The sequence below is a fragment of the Pan troglodytes genome, chromosome X, assembly GCF_028858775.2.
Source record: "Pan troglodytes isolate AG18354 chromosome X, NHGRI_mPanTro3-v2.0_pri, whole genome shotgun sequence".
Classification (NCBI taxonomy): Eukaryota; Metazoa; Chordata; class Mammalia; order Primates; family Hominidae; genus Pan; species Pan troglodytes.
The window spans coordinates 33440720-33456084 of record NC_072421.2 but is presented as its reverse complement, the minus strand read 5'-3'; the positions used below and the strand labels follow the sequence as shown (position 1 = coordinate 33456084).

Here is a 15365-nt window from a genome sequence, read left to right as displayed (position 1 = left end):
TTTAAATGTGCCCCATTTGGCACAGATTAGTGTCACCTATGGTACAACTCAGTCAAAAAGTGAATGTAGCTGAAAACTGAAACTGTTCAACAGCTCCAAATTTAAGAAACACAGAACATTCACTATGTGCAATAGACAATGCTAGTATTAGTAGGGGATTAAAAAAAAAATAAACATCTTTCAGCCAGGGGCTCATAAAGTAGTGAGGAAACCTACAACAACTTCAAGTCAGATAATGACAATATGTCATTAAGGGACATGAACAAATGACCGAGAGACCGCAAGATCAGGAGGGACTTTTTTTGGAGTTGGTTATAAAGGAATGGCAAGGCACATGGGAATCAAGAATTGATTAAAACAGAGCCTTGAAGAAAGGTGTTGGTGGAGTGGCAGGCTAGAACACAAAAATACAATCTACAGAATAAGAAAGCACTAGGGGGCAACTGTGGTTGGAGTACTTACAAGAACGGTTTAGGAAAATAACTAGTTGTACTACATAGACTAAATTGGATAACTGTCAAGATTTGAGGATTATAGGTGAAGAGACCATTTTAGAGTTTATTATAACTGACATTTCGTATCTAGAGACAACAGGGCTATCAGTATTGATGTAATGAAAGGATGTGACAAGAATGAGGTGAAAATAACTTATGTCTTAGGGCTGAAAAATTGAGAGGATGGTGGTGTCATTGGATATGGTTAGAAATAGAAATAAGCAAAACTATGATGGGGAAGTGATTTGTATTTGGGATATATTGTCTTTGATGTATTGATGGGATATCCAATAATCTCCGGAAAATGTGTCTGGATCTGAGGAGGGAAATCAGTGTGTGTTTGATAGGTGTAGCAGTGAGAAAGTATCACAGGCAAGATACCACAACTAAAGAAAATGGTTTGGGGGTAATCAATATGGAGTTTAAGCCATGGGGGCAGGTGATACGGCAAAAGGATATTATACACAGTTAAAAAGGAACCCAAAACCAAGTCTTGGAGAATTCACATTTAAATACGTGCAGATATAGAGAAGCCAGCAAAGAAGTGTTAGGAGAAGTCACAGGAAACTGTAAAGTGTCTGGTCACAGAAGCAGCAAGAAGGGAAACAGTTTTTAAGTAGGTGACTACATTGACCAAAGGCAGTGATTGAATAGAAATTTACTTGGGGTCTGAGAAAAGACCATTCGGTTTTCTGGTTGCTTTGACTAATTTTAAAGTAACAATTTCAGTGGAGTAGTAGACCATAACCTATAAATGCATTGATGTATTTATTTATTCATTCACTCACTAATTGACTTATCCAATAGTCATTCATTTATTCTTTGGTGCTTACAACTGGGCCTGGCACTGGATTAAAGTGAAATTAGAAGTAGATAAACTGGTAGAGATAGCCAAAACATATCTCCCTACTGAAGGGAAAAGAGCAGAAAATTATCATGGAAACACTTTGGATAGAGTTTCTCAGAGCAGGTTGAAAGTATCCTAAGGTTATAGCAGTGTAGGCTGGAGGAAAAGGAGAAAATACAGACTAGGCAGGACAGGCACTGGGGAAATTCAGGTGTAACTAAGAAGAGATTGAGTGCTGGGAGACAGGGTATAATCTGTTAAATAGAAACATAGGCAATAGCTAATCAAGGAACCAGAAAGAGTTCATGAGTCGATGAAGAGGGACATGTATCAAGGTCTCGATCGAGAGGGTTGTGATTCAAGGCAGAGCCTCCATTCCAGAGGGAGCTTAGGATACTCTTCTGGTTTTCTATTACTATGTAACAAAACACCCCAAATACAGTGGCTTAAAATAACATCTCTTTTATCTTTTTATCTGATTTTGTGAATCAGGAATTCAGCCGTGTTCAGCTTATTGATTTTTCTACTCTGTGTGGTGTCAGTTGACATCACTTGGCAGAATTCAGCTAGTGGATGTGCTGGTCTGGAGGGTTCAAGACAGATTCACTTAATGGTTAATGCCATTGTGAGAATGGCTGAAAGGCTCAGTTCAGCAGGGACTGTCAACCAGAGGACTTGTACATGTCTTCTACAGCATGGTGGTTTCAGGGTAGTCAGTTTTTATGCATGGCATCTTAGGGCTCCCAGAGTGAGTATTCTAAGAAACCCATAAAGAGGCTAAAGGTTACTAATAATGATCTAATCTTGGAAGACCTATAACATCATATTCGTTGCATTCTACTTGGCAGACAAGTTGCTAAGACAAGTAGAGCTTTAAGGGGAGAATTAGATGCTGCCTCTTGATGAAAGAAGTGTCAAATAATTTTGTGGCCATTTGCAGTCCATCATAACTGCTGTAAATTTCCTCCTCCTACCATGGTATTGAGTGATGCATATCTCACAGGAGGAGAGTGTGTCAGTGACTCTAGCTGAGAAGGGCAGAAGAAAGAAGATCCTGGCACAAACAAGACAGGCGAGAGAGAAAACTTGCAGTTTTTAGGAAAGAAAAGAGATGCATCTTGGCAGGAAACAATTGATGGTAGCCAGAGTTCAAGGCTCATGCTGACCATTCATTCTTCTACATTTTCTAAGCTCAATCTTTGTATCAATAGAGAATATCAGAAAACTTCCTTGGGGAATCTTACTTTGGCTCTCTGTAAAAATGAACTTGTCGCAATGTTCTACCCTCAACAATGGGTGAACAAAGATTTAAGAAAAAGACATGAAAAGCTTATCTGTTCTTTTGTGAAAGTGTCAAATACTTTCTGTTAAGGTTTTCATTGTTGTTAAAGTGAAAATTTGCTATGACAGCTGCTGTGAGGGATAGACTAAGGCCTTGCAACTCAAATTATGGTCTGCAATCTAGGAGCACCAGTTGAGGTTTTGTTAGAAATGTACATTTTCAGGCGCTATCCTAGACCTCACACGAGTCTGCACTTGACTAACATCTTCAGAGGTTTCATGTGCAAACAAATGTTGAGAAACTCTGATCTAAGGGATGTTTCATTATTCAGATCATTGCAAAGGACTTGTTAGGTTCCTGTTCTTGGTCTTGTCCCTGTGGACTTCAGATTGAAAATCTTTCCCTTAGCTTAGGCTAAGATAAAGTTCCTTTCCTTTTATTTGATGGCAATTTTACATAACATGTCATTACTTAATTTTTATTCAACTTTGGAGAAGCAAAGGGTTTTGGCTAATTTTTAGTAACTATTCTTAGCTTTTACAATGTTATCATTTTATGTTTGCATTTTTTCCTAGCCTTATTTAGATTCTAGACACAGAATAGGGGACTGTGAGTGCTGAGAGTATCCTTAGAGAATAACCACTGTAACTTACTTCATTTTCATATAAGAAATGAATGCCCAGAAACGTGCCTTGATGTACTCAGGGCTACTCAATCAGTGGTAAAGCTTAGCCTAGAATTATTTCCTCAAAATTGTAGTCCTCTGTACACTTGGATCAGAATTAACAGGCAATGCATGTCATAACGGGCTCATCCAGGTGGTTCTAATATATACTAAAGTCTGAGAAACAGGCCTGAGTCTAGCTTCAGTGTCTGCTCTTTCACTCTAATGCCTACTGCCTGCCATATCTAGATGCCTGTGTGTATGTGAACGAGGAGGGAAGAGAATTAAATCCTAGAGATGTTGGTAGCCAATTATCTCAAAAGCACATATTTAGGGGTCAGCTTTTAAAAGGAGGAGGGGGGCTTATTCCCATGACATTTGAGCAAAGCAGGAAAGGGTCGGTGATGAAATGCCATGTGTCCTGAGGACCTACAGGCCTGGGTTATATGACCACTTCAGGAATTGCATAGCAATCAAAAAGGGAACTAAAAGAATTGGAGGCTGGGTAAAATCAGGACTAACAATTGATAAAGCAATTATGATCAACAGTGAGTGAGAGAAGATTTACCTGATGGTGAGGTGGTAGCCACCACTAACATTAGTTTAAATAAGATTAGCCACCACTAAGAGTTTTAAAATGAATGGATGAGGCACTGGAGTCTTCCATTGCTTCTCTTGCCCTCCTTCATGTCTTCTGACAGGAGCCATAGAGATCTTTATAAAACACAAACTAGATCATATCTCTCCTACCCAAAGCCTGTAAAAGCATCTCTATTACATTTAGTTTAACATCTCTACTGTGGCTTACCCCTTATCCCTCTTTGACCACTAACTTCATTTAGCATCCACTTCCCCTATTTCCCTTTGTGCGTCTTGTGCCTGCTATCTGTAATTCTTCCCTTTTTATAAAATCTCATTTTTAAGATCATACCTTGAATTGTATCTCTTCATAAAGGGCTTCCTATAGCTTAGCCTTAAAATTCTTTTTCAGTTGACTTTATTTCTACCTTAGCATGTAAAATGTTGTCATCTCTTATTTGTTGTTCATCTTCTTGAGACAGTAAGCTCCAGAAATGCAGAAACTAAATCATTATTCAATCTAACCTCATGTGATATCTGTCACATTGTAGATAATACTTGAATTTTAAAAAGGGGACAGAAGTTTCAAGAACAGTATACTGTGGTTTAAGTGAGCAATTCACTGTGTGTGATCCATGGGGTAGGATGGTTCGAGGTAGGTGAGAAAGCATGAACTGGCCATGAGCATGGATGCAAATTGATCAAAGTCATTGCAGCTTAGCAGGTCAAAAAGCTGTGAGGTCAGAGCATCAGTTAAAATGTTCAATAGCAGTTGGTCATGATGGCATTAGCAACCTTTAAATTTAAAGGGACTTAAGTCACATCCAGAAATCGGGGATGACAGGCCTATAGTCATCCTCTCTTGAAGTCTTCTGCTGATACAAGTAATCATTCAGTCTGTTGGTCTCTATCCCCATGTCACCACCAACGATGACTGGGATCCAGTCAAGCCCTTGGATATCATGTCCTCTCTTGTGTCCTTTTCATACCAATTTAATCATGCCTGGAGTGCCCAGAAGCATACTTTCAGTCTCGCCTGCTTTGACACCTGACTCATTCATGCCTTACCCTACTGTGCTAGTGTTATGATGGGGAGGGAGGGGGTGACTGAGTGGATTTGACCTCCCAAACCATATTCTAGCAAGCAAGGTACATCTTAACTCTGGAATTCTTCTAAACCTATATAGGGTTTCTGAAACTTAGTCTCAGAGTGGGAGTAGAATGATACAGTACTTTGTCAGAAGCTCATAACAATGACTGTGTCTTACCATAATCCATTACAATACTGTTCTTGTTCCAGTTGAACAGCTGGAAGTTGAAAAACATTTCCTTTGGAATGAGTCAAACTGTTTGTATCTTACACAATCTTCCCAGCTCTTATTTACGAGATAGATAATGTCATTGGTGCTCAATATACTAAGGATTTTTCAATGCAGGGCTCTAATCTTATCAATAGATTCCAGGTAATTACTGAGAAACACAATATTTGACCCTTGATGTCTCTTTCCTTGTATTTTTATAGTAGCACGCTTGAGGAAGTACACATATATAGCTTCCAAGAATGAGGGAAGGCATCAGTTAATATGCTAAAATAGAAACCTCCCACATGATCTTAAGTATGGGGAGGGTGGGGAAGGAGACAAGCCTTAAGCCTGTTTACCATTGCAGGTAAACAAACATGAAGATCAAATTCTAAGTAAGGAGAGTTTGTTATGGAATAGCTGAGACTGAGGGCATAAAGACAACCATTCAAATTATTCTAGGGTTTCAGAAGACACTGAAGAAAGAATAGGGAGATGAACTGTTGAAGCAGAGAGGAAAAATAGACCAAGATTATTAAGAGAAAAAAAACACGGGAAAAGATTGCAGGTTGGAGGAGGGTGGGTCTATCCAAGGCTGAGGTCGAAGCTTACGGCAAGGATGCAGGGGAAGAATGTTTTATTAACGGTAAATAGATTGCAAAAATTGTGTAGTTTGCCTGTACACTCTGATGATGGGTTTGTTTTTTTTTTTTTTTTTTTTTTGCTGTACAGAAGCCTTTTAGTTCTATCTCAGTTGTTAATTTTTAGTTTTGTTGCAATTGACTGATGTTTTTGTCAGGAAATCAAAATCTTTGCCTGTGCATATATCCTGAATGGTATTGCTTAGATTTTCTTACAGGGTTTTTATAGTTATTGGGTTTTGTGTTTAAGTCTTTAATCCATCTTGAGTTAATTTTTGTATAAGGTGTAAGGAAGGTGTCCAGTTTCAGTTTTCTGAATATGGCTAGCCAGTCTTCCCAGCACCATTTATTAAATAGGGAATCCTTTCCCCATTGCTTGTTTTTGTCAGGTTTGTCAAACGTCAGTTGGTTGGGTATTAGATGTGTGAACTTATTTCCAAGATCTTGGTTCTGTTCCATTGGTCTATGTGTCTGTTTTTCTACCAGTACCATGATGTTTTGGGTGGTATAGTTTGAAGTCAGGTAGCATTAGGCTTCTAGCTTTGTTATTTTTGCTTAGGATTGTCTTGGCTATATGGGCTCCTTTTTGGTTCTGTATGAATTTTAAAACAGTTTTCTTTCTTTCTAATTCTGTGAATAATGTCAATGGTAGATAAATGGGAATAGCATTGAATCTATAAATTATACAGTATGGCCATTTTCACAGTATTGATTCTATCCATGAGCATGGAATGTTCTTCCATTTGTTTGTGTCCTCTTAGTTCCTTGAGCAGTGGTTTGTAGCTCTCCTTGAAGAGGTCGTGCACTTAGCCTGTTAGCTGTATTCCTAGTTACTTTATTCTCTTTGTAGCCATTGTAAATGGGAGTTCATACGTGATTTGGCTCTCTGTCTATTGTTGTAGGAATGGTTGTGATTTTTACACATTGATTTTTGTATCCTGAGACTTTGCTGAATTTGCTTGCCAGCTTAAGGAGATTTTGGGGTGAGACGATGGAGTTTTCTAGATACGCAGAAGAGACAGTTTGACTTCCTCTCTTCCTATTTAATCCTTGATTTCTTTCTCTTGCCTGATTGCCCTGGCCAGAAATTCCAATACAATGTTGAATAGGAATGGTAAGAGAGGGCATCCTTGTCTTGTGCTGGTTTTCAAGGGGAATGCTTCCGGTTTTGCCCATCTAGTATGATATTGGCTGTAGGTTTGTCATAAATAGCTCTTATTTAGAGACATGTTCCATCAATACCTAATCTATTGAAGGTTTTTAACATGAAAGGATGTTGAATTTTATCAAGCCTTTTCTGCGTCTATTCATTCCTTTGCATTCTTTTTTCTCTAATCTTGTCTGCTGGTGTTATTTCAGCAAGATAGTCTTCAAGCTCTGAAATTCATTCTTCTGCTTGGTCTATTTGGTTATTGATACTTGCGGTAGCATTGTGAAGTTCTTGTGTTTTTCAGCTCCCTTGGGTCATTTATGTTACTCTCTAGACTGATAATTCTGGTTAACAGCTCCTGTAATGTTTTATCATGGCTCTTAACTTCTTTGCATTGGGTTAGACCATGCTCCTTTAGCTCAGTAAAGTTCGTTATTACCCACCTTCTGAAGCCTACTTCTGTCAATTCATCCGTCTCAGCCTCTGTCCACTTCTGTGCCCTTGCTGGAGAGGAGTTGCAATCACTTGCAGGAGAAGAGGCACTCTGGCTTTTTGAGTTTTCAGTGTTTTTGTTTTTTGATTCTCATCTTCATGAGTTTGTCTAGTTTCAATCTTGGAGGCTGCTGACCTTTGTATGGGGTTTTAATTGGGATTTTTTTTGTTGATGCTGTTGTTGTTGCTTTCTGTTTGCTTTTTTAACAGGTCCCTCTTCTATAGGGCTGCTGCAGTTTGTTGGGGGTTCGCTCCAGACCCCATTCACCTGGGTCCCTTCTGCACTTGGAAATGTCACCTAAGGAGGCTGCAGAACAGCAAAGATGGCTGCCTGCTCCTTCCTCTAGTATCTCTGTCCCTGAGGGTCACTGACCAGATGCCAGCAGGAACCTTCCTGTATAAGGTGTCTGGCGACCGCTGTTGGGGGTGGGTCTCACCCAGTCAGGGTGCACAGGATCCAGGACCCACTTAAGGAAGCACTCTGGCTGCCCCTTGGTCGAGGGGGTTTGCTGTCCTGGGGGAATCCCACTTGTCTGGGCTTCCCGGATTCTTGAGAGCCAGCAGGGTAAAGACTAAGTCCGCTGATCTGCGGAGACCATGGCCACCCCTCCCCCTAGGGGCTCAGGTCCAGGGGAATCGGAGTTCTTTCCCTAAACCCCTGGCTGGAGTTACTGGAATTCCTGCAAGCAGGCTCTTCCCAGTGAGGAGGGATGGGTCAGAGTCCGGCCTAATGAGGCAATCTGGCCATTATTTGCCATAGCTGGTGTGCTGTACTGCAGGGAATTCCTCCTGGGTTCAAACTGTCCAGTCTCCCTCAAACCTGAAGGGGAAAAATGGTGGACTGGAGCTGCAGTGATGGCTGCTGCCCTCCCTACAGGAGCTCAGTCCTCTCAGTAAGCCGGTAGCCACCGTGATGGCTGCTGCCCCTCCCCACAGCAGCTCAGTTCTCTTAGGTGGCAGTTCTCTTAGACGCCGCCCCTCCCCGGGAGAGCTCAGTCATTTGCTGTAACAGGCAGCTGCAGTGATGATGGCCGCCCCCGCCCCCGGAAACTCAGCAGTCTTAAGGAGTCGTCTCCATCCGAGTGGCCTCCGAGAATCTGCACAGCTGTACTTTGAGACCCAAGGCCCTGTTGGCATGGGCTCGCAAGTGGGATCTCCTGATCTGCGGGTTGCACAGATCTGTGGAAAAAGAAAGATTTCCCAGGCAGCGTAGGACAATCACTCACTACCTCCCTTGGCTGGGAGTGGGAGCTTCCCTTGTCGCGTTTGGCTCCCAGGTGGGCCATGGCACCACCCTGCTTTTCCTTGCGCTGTGATGCCAACTGCCTAGTCAGTCCCAGTGAGAGAACCTGGACACCTCTGTTGCTGGTGCAGGATTCACTCACGGTTTTGGTTCTTCTCAGTGGGAGCCTCTGACTGCAGCTGTTCCTGGTTGGTCATCTTGGCCTCTCTCCATATTTTTCCATTTTTGATGTAACTTTAAGTTTTTGCTTAAATTCCCATATTGGATATTACAGTCTAAAATCAAGAGAAGGTTAATGTGGACCGAGCCATTATTTAAATTTAAGGTTCAAAGAGGTAGGTCATTCAGCCAGGTGAGTGAGCACCAATCTTTTAAAAAGTTGGTTAACTATTTGGTAGTTTCCACTTTTCAACCTGATAATGATATTTTAAACCAAGGTCATTTCAATTTCCTTTCGGTTCAATATTTTTGGAAAGTTGCTACCTCTTTGAAATAAAAATATTTTTTACAGGATTGTTTACAATTAGCAAATGTTTGCTGATAAAGATGAATCACTGAATTAGGTACCTTTTGTAGTTATGTAATAAAGCTCTTGGTAAAAACTTCTATTTAAGCAGTTATAACTAATTTTTCCTATTGAAATGTCAGGTACCTATTAAGATTTTCTCATAGGGCAATTTTAAATTTTTTCTTTGAGCTTTGTAAGAAAAAAATTGTCAACTCTACTTTCCTTTGGCTCTTATTCAACTTTATTTTAAAATGCATTTTTCTAGAAATACTAACTAAAGGTGACAGTTTTAGTTCACAGGGAACTGTTTTTGATTTACTATTTTTGTTTTGGAAATGTCTGAATAAACCACTGGAAATTATAGCTTATAATGAAGAAAACAAGATAAACACACTTTTTATCTAAAGTGACAGTAAAAATCTAGCAAATGGGAGAAAAATAAAGTCCACTTTTTTTTTTTTAATTTCTCCAAGTGAATGTCAAATGAACATATTGGGCAAGAAATACAACCTTAGTTGTATTTACAATACAGTGGCTACAACAGAAGAGTTAAACACTAAGTCTTACGAAAGGTAGCTTTAGAAATATTTGAAAGTTGGCCGGGTACGGTGGTTCAGGCCCATAATCCCAGCACTTTGGGAGGCCGAGGTGGGCGGATCACGAGGTCAGGAGTTTGAGACTGGCCTGGCCAATGTGGTGAAACCCTGTTTCTACTAAAAAAAATACAAAAATTAGCTGGGCGTGGTGGCATGTGCCTGTAATCCCAGCTACTTGGAAGGCTGAGGCAGGAGAAGCGCTTGACACCGGGAGACGGAGGTTGCAGTGAGCTGAGACCGCACCACTGCGCTGCAGGCTGGGCGAAAGAGTGAAACTTTGTCTCCCCCCGCCGCCCCCCAAAAAAAAGTGTGTGTATGTATATATTAAGGTTGACACTGTATTTAAAAAATTTCTATGAAACTGACAAAACTATTGCTTCGTTAATTCTTTTTTGCAAAATTGCATTGGAGGAACTGCATGGAATATAATGACTGTGCTCTTTTCTAATAGCACATGAGTCAGATCTCTAGAAACTGACTTTTGCCCATATTCAATTTCAGCAGTAAAATAATTTCTAGCTTGATATTTCTCATAAAAATTCCTAGGGCTCTTTTAAAAATATTTTATAAATATCTTTATAATGTGGCTTAATTTTTCAAACATCTTCTGTGTAGAAACAAATATTCATATGTATGTACACATATTAGCTATTGCTGTGTAATAAGCCACCTTGAAACTCAGTAGGTTAAAACAACCAACATACTATTTCAAATACATATGTTAGCCATGAAGTTCTTCACCTTACTGCTAGGATTACTCGTGTGTCTCTAGTTAGCTGGGGGTTGGCTAAGGGGCTTTGCTGATCTCAGCTCAGCTCTGCGAAATGTCTAGCTGTCTGCTAGTCTGGGAAAACTTCATCTGGGACAACTAGGGCAACTTGACTCGGTTCCACTTGTCTCATCCTCCTGCTGTCTAGCTCTGGTGTGCTCTTACGGTAAATGCAGAGGCATGAACAAGAGAGCAAAAGTGTTCAAGCCCTTTTGAGGTCCACATTTGGGAGAGGAAATGCCAGCACTTCAATTGCAATCTGTTGGTCAAAATGAGTCAAATGCCAACCCAGATTTAAGAAGCAGGGAAATAGATACCAACTTTTCATGAGAAGAACAGCAATGCTACATTGCAAAGGGTATGGATTCAGGAAAGGATGAAATACTAGGCCCAATTTTGTAGTTAACTTACCATTTACAGCAGTTGCTCCTGGACAGTATGGCTTCCTTGCCAAATATTTTTGCATGCAAATAATTGGTAAACAGTGCCAATATTGGTCTTTCCTAAACAATACTATGTTAAAATGTCAGTCAAAATATGAATTAAAAAATGCAAAACATGGTAAGAGCTTCTCAAAATTAGTTACGTTTGAAAGGGTGAAAAGAAAAGACAAGCAGACATTTGCCTAAGCAGCTTTGGGTGGTTAATCAAGTCAGTACACTCGGATGGGGTGTCTTGTACCTCTCTAGTCTCATGTTCCATCCATCCACTTACGTTCCAAGAAGTGGCTTATAGTTCTTTGAACAGTGCGTCTATTTCATCTGATCCTTCGCATCTGAAGTTTCCTCTGCTTGACTTTATCTTCCCTTTCCATTTCTACCTGTTGATAACCTGTTCAACCTTGTATATTCTATTCAGGGAGTTTCACTCTCTTGTTCTCTCCAGTGAAGATATCTTTTATTTGTGCCAGCACCATACTTACGACAAAAAATCACTATTAATAGGATTATAACACCATGCAATAATTATATTCGCTTAAATGTATATTTCCTTCCTAGGCTATGACAAAAGCTGTGACAACAGTGGCAGTATGTTTTTATCTTTTATCTTCCCATTTTTCTTAGGACAGTATGATGCATAACACTGGTTACATTTAGTTGAATGACTATCCCCCTCGTCTGACACATAAGGAAAATAAGCCAAGTGCTATGTAATTTATCAGTGTTCACACAACTGGCGAAATTTAAATTACAGAACTGTAATAAATAAAGGCCTATTTGCTTCCAGATATTATATTATTTAACTTACAACTACACCGAATCTCACATGGAAGACTTTCAAGTAAGGAACTGGCACTTTTCAGTGGATCTTAAGAAATGGCTACACTAAATGCCCTAGTTAAACTTTTTCTTCTGTTTACTACTACCTCATTTAATCCTCATCAACTTCAAGGATTATATTTCTTATATTTTGATTTATATAGCCTTAAGTTTTTGTTGAATGATATTTCTTCTTTTGATTTAGTTAATATAAAAAGCCACATTTTTCAAATACATTAGAGTGAATTATACATTCGAACAATTTGCAGTGTGCTCTAAAATAGTATTTAGTAATTGAGTCTGCTGAGCACACTGGAGTCCTGAGGAGTTAATGAAACCCCCGATGTCAAATGATATTAACAATAGGAATTTGGGACTTTGAAGAATTTTCCTAATGTATATATGTAGAATTATCACTGTTACTATCTTTCCATTACAAATGGGACCTACAATTAGGAGCAATTTTATTGGCAGGCTATATAACTGTATCTGACCTTTTGGAAATGATAGAAGAAAGAAAAGATATATTAAACTATCTTTGTAGAAAATATGACGTAAAGGCACAAGTAAAACTCACCTAACCCTTGCCCTGAATGTGATGATAGTCAAGCCCAGCTTAAACAGCAGTTGCAAAGTAAAGAATGGTGTAGAGATCTGTAGATACACTGTCTAAGTCTAAATTAGTATCTAGCACTTACTTGCTGTGTGACCTTATTCAAGTTACTTATATTGTGTCTGTTTCATCAGTTGTAAAATGGGGGTGACTGTGAACATTAAAACAACCCACAAAAAGTACACAGAAGTAGCGTTGACATAAAGAAACCAGTCGATGTGTGTAACTCGCATCTTTCTGATACATGAGGTAGAGTCATATAAAAATTGTAATATTTGACAATATTTGACTTCAGAATTGGAAATTGCATAAAGTTGGACCACTAAAAGGAAATAAAGTATAGCAGTGACAGACGTTCTCCTTTAAATATTTTATTCTCTGTGACTTTTGACAGAAGATCTTCTTTAAATATTCTATCCTATGTGACATTTATCTTTTCTGTGTTTCCAATTTCTTTGATTTGGAACTTCGTGTAGACAGACACTTACAGGCATGGAAGAAGAAAGAATGAATAAAGCAAGGATGACTTCCCAGTAGGTGGAGGATGGGAATAATTAGGAAGAAGCTGTGTCTTGTCACCTATATTGTCCATACACAACTGCACCGTAGGGTAATTGAGAAATTATAAGAATGGTAATAAATACGTTTTACATTCATTAATTAAAGTGATCTTTGGATGCCCTTTGTCCATAATGTTTCCTCTACTAGATCTGAAGCCTAAATATCACTTTTCTTCTCTGCAATTTCCCTGGAACTGAGTACTCATAGATGTTTGTCTAGTGAGCCATTCCATTATGTCATGGTATATGTGTGTATTCGTGTGTCTGTGTGTGTGTGTGTGTGTGTGTGTGTGTGTGTATGTATATAAACACAATCTTTTTTTTTTTTTTTTTTTGAGACGGAGTCTCACTCTGCCACCCAGGCTGGAGTGCAGTGGTGCAATCTTGGCTCACTGCAACCTCTGCCTCCCAGATTCTCTCCCACCTTAGCCTCCCAAGTAGCTGGGACTTCAGGCGCGTGCCACCATGCCGAGCCAACTTTTGTATTTTTAGTAAAGGTGGAGTTTTGCCACGTTGGCCAGGCTGGTCTCAAACTCCTGGCTTCAAGTGATCTGCCCTTCTCGGCCTCCCAAAGTACTGGGGTTACAGGCATGAGCCACTGCACCTAGCCTATAGATTTCTTTTTTGAAGAATCAGTGTTATTTGCATGCTTTGAAACAAAGTGCTTCATCTTGCCAACCTTGTACCATACCGTTTCTGTCAGAAAAGCAACCATTGGGATAGATTGTAATTAGCCTTCATTTCCATCACTGGCTATCTCAAATGCAAATCATGTATCTATGTGAATCAATAGAAAAACTGGATTTAGGCCTGGTGCAGTGGCTCATGCCTGTAAATCTCAGCACTTTGGGAGGCTGAGGCAGGTGGATCACGAGGTCAGGAGGTCGAGACCAGCCTGGCTAACAAGGTGAAACCCCGTCTCTACTAAAAATAAAAAAAAATTAGCCAAGCGTAGTGGCTCGCGCCTGTAATCCCAGCTACTAGGGACGCGGAGGCAGGAGAATCGCTTGAACCTGGGAGGCGGAGGTTGCAGTGAGCCAAGATCACGCCGCTACACTCCAGCCAAGGTGACAGAGTCTCAACAACAACAAAAAACTAGGTTTAACTTTCAGAATGTTCAATTTTATAGGGGATATTTAACGGTGGTGTAATTAGTATAATCATGGATTGTAATCATTCCACAAATTTTAAAATAACTTTGTGAATTACATTAATACATAAAAATATAAGATAAAAAAGCATTTACCATAATTTTACTAATATTTCCTTTAGAATACCTGGTAAAATGAATGAGTACTGACCTATCTAACTTAAAGATAAAACAATTGAGACCTAGCTTTAGAAGTTAGTTTTATTACAAAACATGTTAAGGATAGACCTGATCAGACAATGAATCATGCTGACTTTTTGTTAAGCATACTTCTGGGTTCATAACATCCCACTTACATATAACAACTTGATTTCCATTAACGATGGTGTGGTTTCCTATTTAAAGTTCGAATGCACATCTGTTTGAATCATTTCCAGTGTACTTAATAGAGTAACATACATATTGGGTTCTAGTTAAGATGCTTTATAAAATGCCAAGTAACATTTTATATCTGGAGAGATTATAAAAACTTGTATTTTGTAGCTTTGCTCTTGAACACTTGCTAGCTGCAAGGAATAACTTGGCCTTTTCTTGATTATCTTCATAGCCAGATTTTAGTGCTTTTTTTGGTAGAGAGAAGTCTCTACAAGTATTTGACGCTAAGGAATAATGAATAAATACCTACTGATTTTATCTGCTAAGGTCCACAAAACATTCCAGTATTTTGATATCACTATTAAAGAAGACGACGGTGTTCCAGTGATACATATGATTCCTTACCATGACATCACCAGAGATAGAAATATGAGGCATGGGAAGTAACACGTAGGCCTTCATTTATTTTCTGATATGGACATCCCTGGCATTGATTTCCTTGGCTCAAAGGAAATTTGCTTCCATGTCTAGGGTGGTGAATGTCTTTGGCTTATTTCTTTGGCCCTACTCTCCACTTTTGTCTTCCTTGGGAGGCTGATGTCTGTGGACTACATCAACAGGCTCCTTTGCCCTCTGGCTTCTAGTTGGATTTGGCCAATGAGAGCCTTGGTAAGAGAGGGAGAGAGGAAAGAAATTCCATCACCCAATATCAAAGCTCCTGTCAGATAATCTTCTCTTCTCAGTTCTCTCTTTATGTAGTAACTAGAAACCACTCTCCTTCTTTTCATTCTTAGGAGTCTAAGAGTAGTAATAACACTTCTCTATTACTAGTTCCAGTGGTTTCATTATACCTTCCCTCATTTTTATAAACAGTCCCTTATTAAACTCATCTCAGATTACCA

General features: G+C 39.5%; 1 protein-coding gene across 14 annotated transcripts in view; it reads left to right on the top strand.

The window, feature by feature from the left end:
* The window catches only part of DMD (dystrophin), a 2616526-nt gene that overhangs the window by 863325 nt on the left and 1737836 nt on the right, over positions 1-15365 (top strand). The gene's annotated exons all lie outside the window — the stretch shown is intronic.